Here is a 14,360-nt window from a genome sequence, read left to right on the forward strand (position 1 = left end):
AATGTGAATAATTAAGGATACCATTTCCATAACCGAAATGAGTAACACCATAAGCACCAGATGAAAAGCAGCCAACTTCTTGCTTGGTGTTATAATGAAACAATACATCATTCACCTCAGGGGTGTCTCCTATTGTTTTGGAATAATGAGAGGAAGCAGGAATCATTACAACGTCAGCCCTTCCAATTATTCAGTTGTACCCACTCAATACAGAGCTGCCTAAAGCAATAAATATATGTGCTAACACTACATGTGTTCCTTTTGTAGCTTATAGACCTATCCTAGTGCAGCCTGCAGGTTCAACATGAGGCACTTCCTGCAATTAGAATTTAATCACCCTGGAGAACAGCTGAGAATTCCAATCTTTATTTTATTTATTTATTTATTTTTTCCCCCTTGGGCCCATCAATCTTGTTTCTTAAAGTAATTTAATTTCCCTCTCTTTCTCAAAGAGTAGTATATCTTCTCTGTGGCAAGAGGGAGCATGGGGGGAGGAAGAAACTACATTTCAGTGAAACTTAAAATACAATGCTGATTGTTTGCTAGGAGCACTCCAGTGTACCTGCAGCTGAATACTTCAACACACAAATATGTGGTGCTATCTTTTTTTCTGCAAATACCTGACTTTCTGGAGCACTGACAGCAGTGATTGGGTGAACCCATTTAGAGCTGCAGGCGCTGCATGTCTTGGCCATGGGACAACACTTTCTTTTCTAGAGATCAAGGGGCAAAGCACCAAGGCCAATGACACTCAAAATCTCACACAGCAAGGAACAAGATGTTATCATTTCCAAGTAAGGCTTTAACCTTAGGCAATATCCTGACGTGGTAAATGAATTAAGCTAAACACAGAATACCAAATAAATACCTATTAATCAGCAAAAATCCCTATTTCTATTTAGACAATGTGAAGCAAACATTCCTCATCACCCTTCCAGTGCAAACAGAAATGATTCTCTCACAGAAATTAATCATTCAATGCACTGTAATTACACCTGTGCACCTAGGTAAGAACCTGGACCTGTGTAGCCAGCCGAAACCCAAGTACTTCCTGCTAGCTATGTCCCAATACAGCAGCTGCTAATACCTGTTCATATCAACCTCGTGGCACTGCATATGGGTCTGACTGTTGTCCGACAGCCTGACAGTGGAGGTAGCTTTACCTACACTTCTATAGCCATTTTCCTACTACATCATGTTATTTGTTAAAGATATCACAGCAGGAGTTAGTAGCTACAAGGATGGCTTCTTTTAGTATGTTTTATATACATATTTTTCTTTATTCCCCCCCCCCCCCCCCCCCCCCAGCAAACAGGGTTTTTCTGACTATACTTTCTGTCAGTTTTCTCTCCCTTGTAACTTTGGATTCAGTTAGCCCAATTCAACCAGATTTGATGGAGAAGTAGAATATGAAGTTTCTATGAGTTCTGTGGAAAACGGTTAAATATACAGAGAAAAACACGTTTCCCAGGAAGAAAAGCTGTGTGAACTCAACCATTTATCAGTAGCAGAAAACTCAGATAGGCCAGAGTCAGAAGAGGCCTGTCCTTCATCTTACTAAGGAGGGCAAAAGGACCCCCTCTGACCTGAAAGCTAGCAATTTGTTTAAGCAGGACAGCCAACAAACCATCAGACAAATGGTGTTGTTCCCTGGGAACACCATCTCATTCTGCTTTCTGCCACAGTCTCCATCAGACTCTAGGGCTTCGGATATAGATAAAAAAATAAACCAACTCAGGAGCTAAACTTGTTCATAGGGAGCAAAACATTCCTCCCTAGCTTGCACAGCTAGTAAGCTTTCAAGACAGATTAACACAATATCCAAAGTCCATCCTGTATTCAATCATTAGACAGGACATACCAGTATGGCTGACTGCCAAAGACTTATATCACAAGCCTGGTCCCCCATCTCTAAGGGGTATCTGAAATTTAGTGATATCATGTGATTCACCTCAATTTGGCAAAAAAAATCCATGTTGAATTATTGGAATTTCTCACAGGATAGAAATTCTGAATTCTCCTCTAATGAATAATCAATTGTTAAACTAATTAAATATTAAAATCCATAAAGATCTGGAAGAGATTGACATATGTTACTAGCATAAAATATTTTATGATTGCAGCTGCCTGTTACTGTGTTTGGCAGCTGCTGTTTGCAACATCTGTGCCACACGGAAAAAGTCAGAGTATCTCTTTTTGCCTTATTTTCTCTGACTCTCTTTTACTTGCCTCTGCAATTCCAGAACCTGTTGAGAAGACATGATTTTAATTTAAGTGGTACTACTAATAAAGTTTGCAAATATGTGGCAAAAATTTAGCATATCTGGTCAAAACTCACTGAAATCTATAATCAGTGGACCCTCTTAGCATTATTAGTCTTTGAGTGAAAGATGTATCTTCAATAGTCATGTCCTGCACTCACTTCCCTGGCTGCATACACCCACTGGAGGCATACTGACTTGAGCTGCTTTTTGCTGCCTACCCCATCCCTCTAACTCTCTCCTTCCCCCATCTTTCCTGGTTTAAAGCCATTTTAGCAGGTTGGCCATCCTGTTTGCAAAGACACATATACCCCTCTTAGTGAGGTGGATCCCATCTCTCCCCATCAGTTCTTGGTCTTCTAAGAGGCTTCCATGGTCATAGAAACCAAAACTCTGTTGCCAACACCAGCAACACAGACAGCTGTTAACTTGGAATATCAGTCTCCTCCTCCTCCCATCCTTCCCCCTCTCTGGAAGTACTGAGGAAAAAATGACCTGGGATCCCAGCCCCTTGATCGCCATGCCCAGAGCACTAAAGTCCTGCTTGATGGTTTCTAATTTACCCTTGGTGTCCTTAGCACCCACATGGAAAAGCAGCAGAGGGTAATAATCTGACTCACGGGCAGACTTTTGCAGTCTTTCCATGACATGTCTTATCCGATACCCTGGCAGGCATCAAACTTCTCTAGACAAGAGGTCAGGGTGGCAGATAGGTGCCTCTGTACCCTGAAGTAGGGAGTCACCCACAACAATCACCCTCTGCTGCTTCTGGGTGTTCTCACTAGACACAGGGTCTGTCGGTCCAGCTGCCTCCCCTTAAGCCTTGCCCAGCTCCTCCTCAGCCTGGAGGGCCCTGAACCTGTTCCTCAATGGCAAGACTTCAGGAGGAGTAAGAGCCTTTCTCCTCCTACGAGAAGTGACCAGCTTCCAGCCCTCTTCTGTAGTGTTATGATGTACTGCTTCATGTGGCATGGAGTCCTCTGAAAACTCCCCTGCTGTACAAGGCTGGGACTCCTGGAGCTGTAGGGTCTCCATGAACACCCTGTATATCTCCTGCTCATCTTCTTGGATACTTTGCAACCTGCTGACATCCTCTTGTAACTCCCTTACCTGATGACACAGATCATGGACACCTCCTGCAGCATTGCTGACTGTCAGTACAGGCTTCCTGGAGGGGCCCCAAGCACTCCCTGCAGCCGGAGACCTGAGGAAAGACATCTGCTGTCAGAGGGTCCTTCTGGGTTGGCACCTCAGGCATAGCTGATGCAGTGACTCCAGAAGCTACCGGAGAATATTCTCTGCGGTGTGTCGTGACCATATTTGAGGGAGTGTACACTACAAGAAATGGAAACAAAGGTGCTATTACTAACCAAATTACCAGAATAATGCATGCCTGAGATGGGATGGGGGAGAGAATCAGGAGGAAAAAAGTAAGAGTTCACGGGATGAGATAAACACACATCAGTGCAATTGCTCACCACCCACTGACTGACGTCCCTTCCATCCCTGAGCAGCGGGGATGGACCTCTGGTGTGAGCCCACCTCGTTACTATCATGTTATGTTAGTCTTCAGAAGAAACCTAAGACTGTTTTCCCAGGTGCAGGCAATGTGCACATCCTGGCCATTAGCCCTTGATTTCATGCACCTTGAGCACCAGGTGTGTAGCAACACTATTAGGCAGGGTCATATACAGATGCTGGGGAAATAAGAAAGGGAAACTCCTGTTTGTATACACCAAATAATTCACACTTAATCTTAATAACTCCTCCAGGCAGATTCCACCTGCTACAGCCTGAAACTGAGCAGAAGAAAATAATCTGCAGAAAGAGGAACTTGAGCTCTGAAGCCTTTTCCTGGCATAAATCCAAGCTGAATAGGAGAAGGACAGAGCTTTTACTGATATGATGAGTACTCAGTCCTTTATTTCATACACCTAGCAAGGGAGAGAAAACAACTGTGAAACTGTGCCAATACAGATCATAAATATGGATGTAAAATGACAACTATATCATATCCATCTAGCTGGGTAAAAGTAAGGAAAAGCAAAGTCCCCTTCTAGGTTAGGTAATTTATAAGTAAGTATTAAAATTAATTTATCTCCAACTTCTTCATTATTCACTTTTTAAAGCACAGCACAGTAAGAAATATTACCACAATGCCCATTGCTAACTTTGCTACCAGAGCTAATTTATGTCCTTTTAGATGTAACAGAACATCCCTTCCCAAACAGCCTGCTCTCTGGTCTCAGGATAGCAACATGACCCTGAAGTGCCTTGGCATTTACTGTCAGATGTTCTCACATTTTCTGTCTTTTTGGCTTTTGCTTTTTATTTACTTATTTTTTTCTCTCCAGAACTGAGGCAGACTCTACTTCCTTGAATTATCCTGTGATCTAACAATAGTAACCTCAGGCTATCAAACCAGTATGAGAATTTAGATTGACTTGTCTGAAATGTGCCTTGATTTCATGTAGGTGTTTATTCAAAGTGCATTTGTAGCATGGGCTAAGCTGGACCAAAGGCAAATTGTAAGCTTCCTTAGCAGCATGTTGAGGTTATTAGCTTTCCCTTTGTCTGGAAAACAAAATGTTCCACAGGAACCCTGCCTGCCATCATCCTGAGACACAGCTGCAAGTTGAAGGGAACACCATCACTGCCTTACCCATAGTCATACCCATAAAAACATGAGAAACAATGCAAAAAGAAAGAAGCAACTCAGCCATAGATTTACACTGAATGGAGGGGACCATTTGCAGCACTACTTTCTGTAAAGTCTTAGATAGCAGGTTGCAAAACTCAGCATCTCCTTCTTGGTCTTTAAAACCACTGGAGGAACATCTCTTGTCCACCCATTGTTGGTACTTCCCAGCTTAGACCAAACCAGGTCTGAAAGCAATGCTTCTCTTCATCTAACGCCCAACAAGGAGCCTCTCATGCTGCAGACTTTATGAAGGTAGCACTGGAAAGTTCAGCATCCTAGCTCTAGAGCTTCAGACGTTTCCTTCCCTCCAGCTTGTCCTTTCATCTGGCTGTGGATGCCTCACTGCTCTCAGCACACCACCTGATGTGTTGCCCAGGTAGAGCTGCCCAGTTCTCCCAGACACTGGCCAGTGAGCCCATAAGCTCACACATCACTCTGGATGTCATTATCACATCAAAATGCTTTACTAATTATAATCCTTAATCTCTTAGACTCGGACCCCCTCAACAGGAATAATAATGCATCGGTCTGCCATCTCTAACACATCACTTGCTGCTTGCAATGGCTGCCGTCTGTGCACTACTGCATTCAGTGACAGTGTGGAGGTTACTATATAATTTTACTTGTAACAAATGCAGAATAACATGGTTGCAAGTACAGAGTCACTTTCTTCATGCAGTTGCTTAAGTGTATCTGGTATCAGCACATTTTCTGCAGGTTAACATCTCCCAGCTCTCAAATTCTTGCTTCAGCCTGAGTTTTCCTTTATGTTCTCTACGCTGACATGAATAGAGCAGGTAGATGATAAATTTTGTAGCATTGTGTGCTGCTCCTGATAACGTTATCTCCAAAGATTTTAATAACACACACTATTACAGAGAAGTTACCCTCTGTAACCCTCTGTACCCCTAGGTAAGCACAACAGCTCTTTTCCCTGTTATAAGGACTGCAATCATTTACACATTAATTGAGACAAATTTTATGGCTTTCTGGACTATTTTGTCATGATGGTAAAATGATCTTGTTTGTTCAGGATCCTCATTTCTAATTTGCTTCTGGTTTTCTTGTTAAGGGTAAGAGCCAGTCAAGTCTCATAGATACTACACAGAAATGCTGCCTTCACTTAGTAAAGAATATGTACAAAGACATGTGGCTTGTTTGCAGGAAGGCAGGGCTGTTTTGTACTGGTACTCTATACCCTAGAGCATGCACTTCAGAAAATCTGCCCTCACAGTAGCAGAACAGGGCAAAGTAATATATATTTGTTCTACATTTTCAAACTATCCTTTCTGGCTTGTAGGAATCAAGCATGTCTGCATGACAAAGGAAGGTGCAGAACAGAGCAACCCGTGGGACTTGACAGGAATAACATCAACCAGCCCAGAAGTCTACACCAGACTATCTCAGATGCCAGCTTGAGAGGCAGCCCTTTTTCTTCAAGAGGTAAGAGGGAGAGGGGAAAACATTCCTCGTGTTCAAATGACTGGCATCAACTATGAGGAAACATTATGGGGCAGCTCACCTCATTACCCCTCTTGTGTTCTTTCCACTTTCTTTCACCCTCTCCTGACACGTTCCTTTACCATTCTCTGGTTCTCTCAGGTATTTTTTCACCATCCCTGTCCATGTCAGGGTTCCCCCACTCTCCATTTCCAATGTCAAGCTTGGCTAATTTAATCGCCTCCCTGATCTTCTCACCATCTTTCATCTCTATCCTATACATTCACAGGCTCTGAGTCAGAAAGTCAGCTCTCTAACGTCAGCCCATGATCTGTCTCATTGTAAAGACTTTTCCACCATGTTACTTCACATCCTTCTTCTCCTCCATAGTCTTTCCTTGGCTCAGAAAGAGCTGATGCTTTTTCCCATGTGAATTTTCCCACTGCCTTTGTCCAGAATTGGTCAAAATTACTTGTGGGGTGGAGAGGGCATTGTTATTTTTCTCCCACACAAATTCCTTCTTTGAATGAAATAAGGATTTTCTTTTCACCTTTTATTTATCCACAGAAAATATGGAAGTTCTAGGCAAAAACTGAAATATCATAATATCAAAATTACGATTACTGATTATTGAACACTTTAAATGTGCACTGGAGCAGTGCCTCTTTGGAGCTGCGGTTAAAGGGCATGGTGCTGTCACTCTTTTTCTGTGTGACCAGATAACAGAATTTATTTTCCTTTTTTTCCACGAAACAGAAACCTTTGTGGAAGGGCCAACTTTTCTAAACACTGCGCTATTTGCCAATTAACTTATACAGCTGTAGCCTCCCTTGTAGGACATCTCTTGGAAGGCTGCCAGAACAAGAAGACATGGGTACATGTGTGAGTCAGCACAGGCAGGCAGCAGGAACAACCACAGACCAGCAGCCAAAATGCAAAGAGTAGATTTATTCTCATTACTTAGCCAACAGGGGATCCCCGAAGCAGCACCCAAGCAGAGGCACACAAGTGGGAGCTAAACAGTGTCCATACTAGGAGATCTCCAGCCTGCTGGTTTCACCTGTTTTTATCAAGAGTTCACGCAGGTGCAGATTTTACCACCGTGCCGTGATTCTCACTGTGCTTTTTGATCTTCTCTGTACCGAGGCCGTAAGCTCAAGCACACCTTATAGGGCACCTCCAAGTCTACCAAACACCCATGTTATCTATGCACGGATGTGCTACTTGTCAAACACACAGAGCACAAAGAGCAGCAGACATAATTTATATGTTTTTCTACATTGCTTCTCCTTAGACTTTATACATTCCCAGTTGTAAGGTCACTTGAGCGTATTTACAATCCTCCTTGCCATTCTGCCATTCTGATCCCATCCTCCTCGCCATCTTCTGCTTTTAACCCATTCCTCCCAACAGTAAGAAAAGAGTATTTGACCTCTCTGAAACGTATGACCACATATCTTCCAACTTTGTGAACCAGAGGATTCGTAGGTCCTCAGTTAGCTACACAAACCAAGTTCAATTACTTAGGAACTTACTGTACTTTGGAGTAAGGAGTCTTCTAAAGCATTACATCTCTCTCTACCCAGTACTTCCAACAACAAATTTTGGAAAGAACATTTAGCAGCAAAAAAGTGTGGGTTTAATTTTAACATGCACAAGAGATCAATTAATGTATTTCATATGCAAATATGACAATTATGACCCTGATTCAGAATGCTTGTTATTTCTGGAATTGGGCATATGCTTCTCTCTAGCAGCAGGCAAAATAATTGCAATAAATTGGCTCCTAATGCCATGTAACGAACTCTGATTTATGTTAATTTGGACAGTACTTAGCAATTTCATGTTAATTTTTAAAATCAGTTTTGGAAGACACTGTATGTGAATTCAGCTTCATGTCTGGGCTTTTAGCAATGCTAAGAATACAGCCTGGCATTTAAATTCAGGTTTTGTTGCAAAACCGTGTATTGTTAACAAAAATATTGAAGTGCAACAAAAACAGGCCTGAAAGATACTTTCTCTCACGTGCTAATTAACATACAAGGTACTCTTTTTTTTTATTCCCAGTTCTATGTTTTGGAGAATCATTCATTGCTTGTTATATTAAAAAGCCATTTCTTTCAACCAGCAGGCTTTTCGTGCGGCAATGCTTTGTAAGGGATCTATGATAAGCACTATAATTTTGCCCCCAGTGAAACCTCTGGTCAGCAAAAGTGTTAAAGCATCTTAAGAAGTCGAAGAAAGACCTTCATTGATTTCACTAGGATTAAAATGAAGCTCTTGGTGTATTAGCAACATATTATAATTTTTCAAACAGCTGCCTGCAAGGAGTATCTGTATAAAAGTCTCCTGCTATGTTAGAAAGAACTGGGGCTGCTTTGAGTGAGACACATGAACTTACTTCCACCTTCACTGAAGAGGTAGGACACTCGGAGTGGGCTCCCAGCATATGGGCATCTCATTCATATATTCAGTTGCTTTGAGATAAGGAGATATCTGTGACAGGTATTACAGTATCAAATAAAAATGGACTGCAAATTGCCTGGGGAAGGATTATTTTTGTTTGATGTTTGCACAGCATCTTGTACACAAGAAGATTCTCAGTACAAAACTGGCACTCCTTCTGGACAAATCATGTCATGACTGCAGAAATACATGCCTCTTGTGCAACTTGAAAGACAAATGGGAGAGAATAAACTAGTAAATTTTACAGTTTTTAATACTTGGCTTCATTTTATTTACTACTGAATCTATGTACTGTATTCTTCTGGATTATCTGTGCAGGCAGAGCAGCTGTAGACATGCTTAATTAAACAGCCAATGGGATTTTTCATGGGCTTAAAATTAAGCAAGACTTTATGTTCACTGCCAAGCAGGGATAAAATTACATGCTTCAGTTTTTTCTTGAGTTGGTGCATTAGTCAAGATTTAGTGCCCAGGAGCGTGCTTTTCTTGATTAAAATCTAATTCTCGATGTTATCGACACTTTATGTAATAAAATCAGAAAATGATGTTGAACTTATAACAGAAACTAAATGCAGCTTTAAATTTAAAACGGCTCTTACATTGCTGTGATAAAACAAACCCATTAAGAAGCCACATTTGCAATGCTAATTGTTTGGTCTCCCCTTTTCTGCTGCTTCTTCCTGCCTCCTTATAAACAGCTTTCCTAGGGTTCCCATGAAGATAATTCATGAGTAGTAAGGGAAATCTCTAATATTATATGAAGTTTGATAATCATGTCACATACTAAAGTGACCATGTGGGTTTAGGAGCCTGATTTTAGGCTGCTCTTCATAAATACTATGGGTAGATAAGAAAAGTGGTAAAGACTGATATTTTAACATTGCAGTGTGAGTCTAAATTATACTCCTTGATCACTGTAAAATAGGACTTTATAGCAAGATTGTGCTGGACCATCTGACAAATCTTTGTCCGAATAAGAGGAGAAAACTGGCAATATAAGGGGAAAACTGGCTATAATAGGAGAGACTATATAAGGCCATATAAGCTGTTACTCATTTAATAGGTGTTTTCTTCCAATTAATCCTGGATTAGGTAAGTGGATTGATAAGACTGATAAGATTGATATGATAAGATTGATAAATATTTGAGGATACATTCTGTTATTGCTGGACTAGTCTTCTGTGTTGTTCTTATTTGTTAAAATGAAGGACAAAGCTGTATTTTTTGGCTGTTGTTCACCTCTCCAGTATTCAAGTTTGATGTACAATAAACTACTGGTGACATCTTTGGTTCTTCTGAATATTTTTATGGTTTACTTCTGCCTACTATTGTTTCTTTCACCATGCTGATGCAGTTTTGAATGGCCATTAGGTGCCTTGGATCAGAGCAGGGTTAGATGCTGCATGCAGGAACCATTACTGAGACCCAGCTGAGTGACAGAAGAGTTGCTTTCTAAGACAGGTTTAAATGATTTCAAGTACTTACACTGATTCCCATACGTTTCAGTCATGACGCTACCCCTTTTCCCTGCAGACCAATTCTAAAATTGTCCTGTTCCTCTCACTGTACAATTCCCTCTTTACTCTTCCAACCATGACGAATAAGAACAGATGGGGAAAGATATATATTTAGATCCTCATAATGTACCTCTGAGCATTCACCACTGCCCTCTGAACCCTGAATGTTTTTTTAAATAGCAGTTATTGTGAACTTGTGTGTAATTGCCTCCCAAAGTGTAAATGTAATGGAGGACACCGTAATAGTGCAGCTTCTATTTTGTATGAACACATCATGCAGATGATGTGCGCTGTCCTTCTGCAGTTGCAAAGCATAAGCTGCCCTGTTGCTCCTACGAACATACAGCTCTTCTCTCTTAGCAAGCATCTCTGAGGTATGGCTGCATACGTACCTTCACATGCCTGTGAAGAGGTCTTCACTAACAGTGGCTTTCTAAACTAATTTTTAAATTCTCTTTTCTGAGTATCCTTTTGGATGTTGCAATTAAGTTTGTTCTCCATTCCATTGACACTAAACACAAGTATTTCAGTGAAGGAAAATATGGGGATGCTAGATAATCACTAACACGTTCACTTTGCATCGCTAAAGGAATACACTGCTCTATCTTCCTGTTCACTGACTCTTCTCAGGTCAGGATATGAATAGTGAGACATGGATAGCTATTGGCCTCAGAAAAGAATGGTTTATCCAGGGCAGTACATGAATTTCCACCCTCTCTTTGTACAGCATATGTGAAATCATAGAATCAGAATGATTATGTTGGAAGAGACATTAAAAGTCATCTAGTTCCAACCCACCTGTCATGGGCAGGGACACCTCCCACTAGCCCAGGTTGCTCAAAGCCCCATCCAGCCCTGCCCTGAACAATTCTAGGGATGGGGCATCCACAGCTTCTCCAGCCAAACTGTTCCACTACCCTATGTCTGTTTCACTCATTTTGCACAGCCACAGACAGAACATCTGGATAAACCAGCCCCATAGAGAGTCCACTTAAGACCTGTACATGCCTGGGACAGATGCTGTCATGATGTCATTTAAGGCCCAAAAGGCTCCTTATGATTAATCCTTATGACTAACCTGTTCTTTTACAATGTTAATGCTCTTCTTTCTTAAAAAAAACCCACACATTACATTTGTCATTTATTTTACATCACCTTCAAACAGAGCTGGCCACTGCATGCCCCAAATAAATTAGAATTCTTTCTTCCCCATCCTAATACAGGTTTTTCTTCACAATCACAGATGTTAATTGAATGCACTTTAAGAATGCCACTCTGCTCCTGGCTATTTTAGAAAAATAATGCTCATGGTAGAGCTATCCATAGACTTAATTGCTTTTAGTAATTTCTCATTGATCTTATGGTTTGTGCTCTTGCCGTTCTGGTGTTAATGTTCTGAAGATCAGTAGGACTGCTGATCTTTGTAATTTCATTTTGTAGTCAAAAGCCTCTAGTCACTCTTTGTCAGGGACTGTAGTGATAGGACAAGGGGTAATGAATTTAATCTAAAAGAGGGTAGAGGTAGATTAGATCCTCAGGAGAAATTCTTTACTCTGAGGATAGTAAGGCACTGGAACAGGTTGCCCAGAGAAGTTGTGGATGCCCCCCTCCGTGGAAGTGTTTAAGGCCAGGTTGGATGGGGCTTTGGGGAAGGTGTCCCTGCCCATGTCAGGGGGGTTGGAACTGGATGATCATTAAGGTTCCTTCCAACCACCACCATTCTACGATTCTATGACACAAATGTAGGGCTGTACCTCAGCAGGACTATCATTCTAGCCTAGACTGGACAAGACTAGCACCATTTGGAGCAAAGATCTTAAGATATTTTGCAGGTATATCAGCTTTCAGATTTTTTTTTTGTTATTTATTCTGAATTTTTTTAAATGTTTTTCATGGCCTGGACTTCCACATGCTTGAGTCACTGATGCCTAAGCGAAGTGCCATTAAAGCATTACTTAAAAAAGATGGCTCAGCTGTCATCATTTGTTGCCCAGCACTGAGCATGGCAGGAGTGTTGCAATGCTATTTTGCAGTAACAGTGAAGGACTCCCAATGTCAGTTAGAAATACAGAAAACTGAGTGTGGCTTCTAAGGATGAGGCAGATCACCAGGGATGCAGGATAGCACTTACTTACAGGGCAGAAAGAGGAGTTAACCTACACAGTGAAAGTATGTCATGCAGATGCCTCAGCGGCTGCTGGTAAATGAGAGGCCACGGATCAGTAAGGAGTAAAAGATCTTAAAAGAAAGGTTAAAAGGACAGAGGCATAGTTTTGTTATCCCTGCTGGTCTTTGGAACCCTCTGCCATCTGACAGGTCACTTCTGGCATTCTGAGATACCTTTCATCTGCCCATCACAGGGATATCCCTCACTCACCTCCCAGTGCCCTGAATGGATTAAGAAACTGTGAGTGAAATAAAAGCAAGTTGTTTCCACTTGTTTATTAACAAACAATATTAAATTGATACTTGCAGATGTTTTCTTAATGCCTTTTTACAGCCAACTTTAATTAAAGTTTTCAATAGCAAAATTATGTTACATTTAGGGCAAATGTCTTTGATAATGGACTGTACTCAGCATGGTATATTAGGTAGTAGTGTTGAGGTGGAGAAAAAGAAACACAAGCTGTTTATGCTTTTAACAAAGTTGTTTTCCTTACAATTTACGGATTTCACTGACTTTATGAAAACAGTTAAAAAATCAGCCATTTTATCATGCTTTTATTCTTCTCTGAGTATCTACAGCAGATATGTTTTTAACAGTATAAAGGGCTTTCTTCTGGGAAGTCCACTCACAAACAAGTTGGTAAGTGTAATTTTGGTTTATGAGAACATACCCTGCATAACCACAGCTCAGAGCAAGGAAGCTAAAAGAAGAGACATCCATAGACATACCAGTTTCATATGTGAGCCCACTTCAGTCATGAATGTATGATCATATCTGAAATATTGCTGTGCTGTTGAAAAAGTTAATGACAATGTTTTGGATTATGGCGTACCAGAACAGACAGCCTGTCAGTGGTAGTGAATACGCCCCTCTATATTTCATGTAAAAGTGGAGAGCAGATTTTCAAGCATACCAATTACCTGTATTTTCCTTCTGTGAAAAATAGTTGAAGCGATGTTGTCTTTGATTTAGGCTAACTTGAAATGGGAAAAACCTGGGTTGGTGTCCCATTCTGATCGCTCGAGTGCTGCTCATGAGTCACCCACACCAAGATTAAGACACAAACGAGGTCAGATGTTGTCCAATGGTTTATTACGTCTGTATAAAAATATCAAAAGAGAAACGAGAGTTAAGAAAGAAGCAGTGATAGAAAAGGTACAGACATATAAGCAAAGGTGTCTTAGAGATTGCAAGAGATAGTCACCACCATGGATCCAGCAGTGTCCTGTTGATCCGTTGTCTTCAAAGATACAGTGGGGAGGGTCCCTCATGTCTTGAAAAGGCACTGTCTTTTTGTAGAGTCCCCTTGTGGTCTTTTTACCTGGTTTCCAAAGTAAGAGCAGGTAGTCAATTCATCACTATACACGTTCTTATTCCAGTTGGCTGAGACTGCTGTCACTGGGCAGGGAGCCCTCCACTACCACGCACCTAGCATGTGCCCTACTTGCATTTTGATCTCTCTTAATCACTTCAACTTGGTGATGATATCTGCCAAAGAGTAAAACTGCTTTCTGCCCTTTGTTAGAGAAGCATAACCTGACAGGCTGGCAGAGCAGGGTCGGACCTTCCTAGAGTATGTATAGCACACAGTTTCAAAATGTCATGATCTGAAAGGGCACAGGCCAAACAGGTTTCAACTAAGGGCATGTCTTCAGTGTCTGAGAAAAGTAAAAAAAGTTGAAAAAAAAAGTTGCTTACTACAAAGTCTTACTGCTTCTTCAGTAACTCATTTTGATTCTTTGTAATTTGCAAAAATGTGCTTTTGTGATCCCACAGACTCTTAACTACTTTGTAATGAATGTCTATGA

The 14,360-nt window shown here is 41.1% G+C and overlaps 1 protein-coding gene across 19 annotated transcripts in view; it reads right to left on the minus strand.

The window, feature by feature from the left end:
- LOC308195067 (uncharacterized protein) overlaps nt 1–14,360 on the minus strand; it is a 1,623,621-nt gene that overhangs the window by 15,770 nt on the left and 1,593,491 nt on the right. For 10 of the 19 annotated variants that reach the window (XR_013951194.1, XR_013951198.1, XR_013951200.1 and 7 more), the window contains 3 exons: nt 13,757–13,873; nt 13,473–13,650; nt 3,372–3,596 (listed from right to left, as the gene is read on the minus strand). The gene's annotated coding sequence lies outside the window, so the exon portion shown is untranslated. Of the gene's footprint in view, nt 2,247–3,371; nt 3,597–13,472; nt 13,651–13,756; nt 13,874–14,360 lie in introns of all 19 variants that reach the window. The other 9 variants (XR_013951199.1, XR_013951203.1, XR_013951209.1 and 6 more) reach the window with 7 other exon arrangements.

This window comes from Anser brachyrhynchus (genome assembly GCF_964034855.1).
Source record: "Anser brachyrhynchus genome assembly, chromosome: 4".
NCBI classification, from domain to species: Eukaryota; Metazoa; Chordata; class Aves; order Anseriformes; family Anatidae; genus Anser; species Anser brachyrhynchus.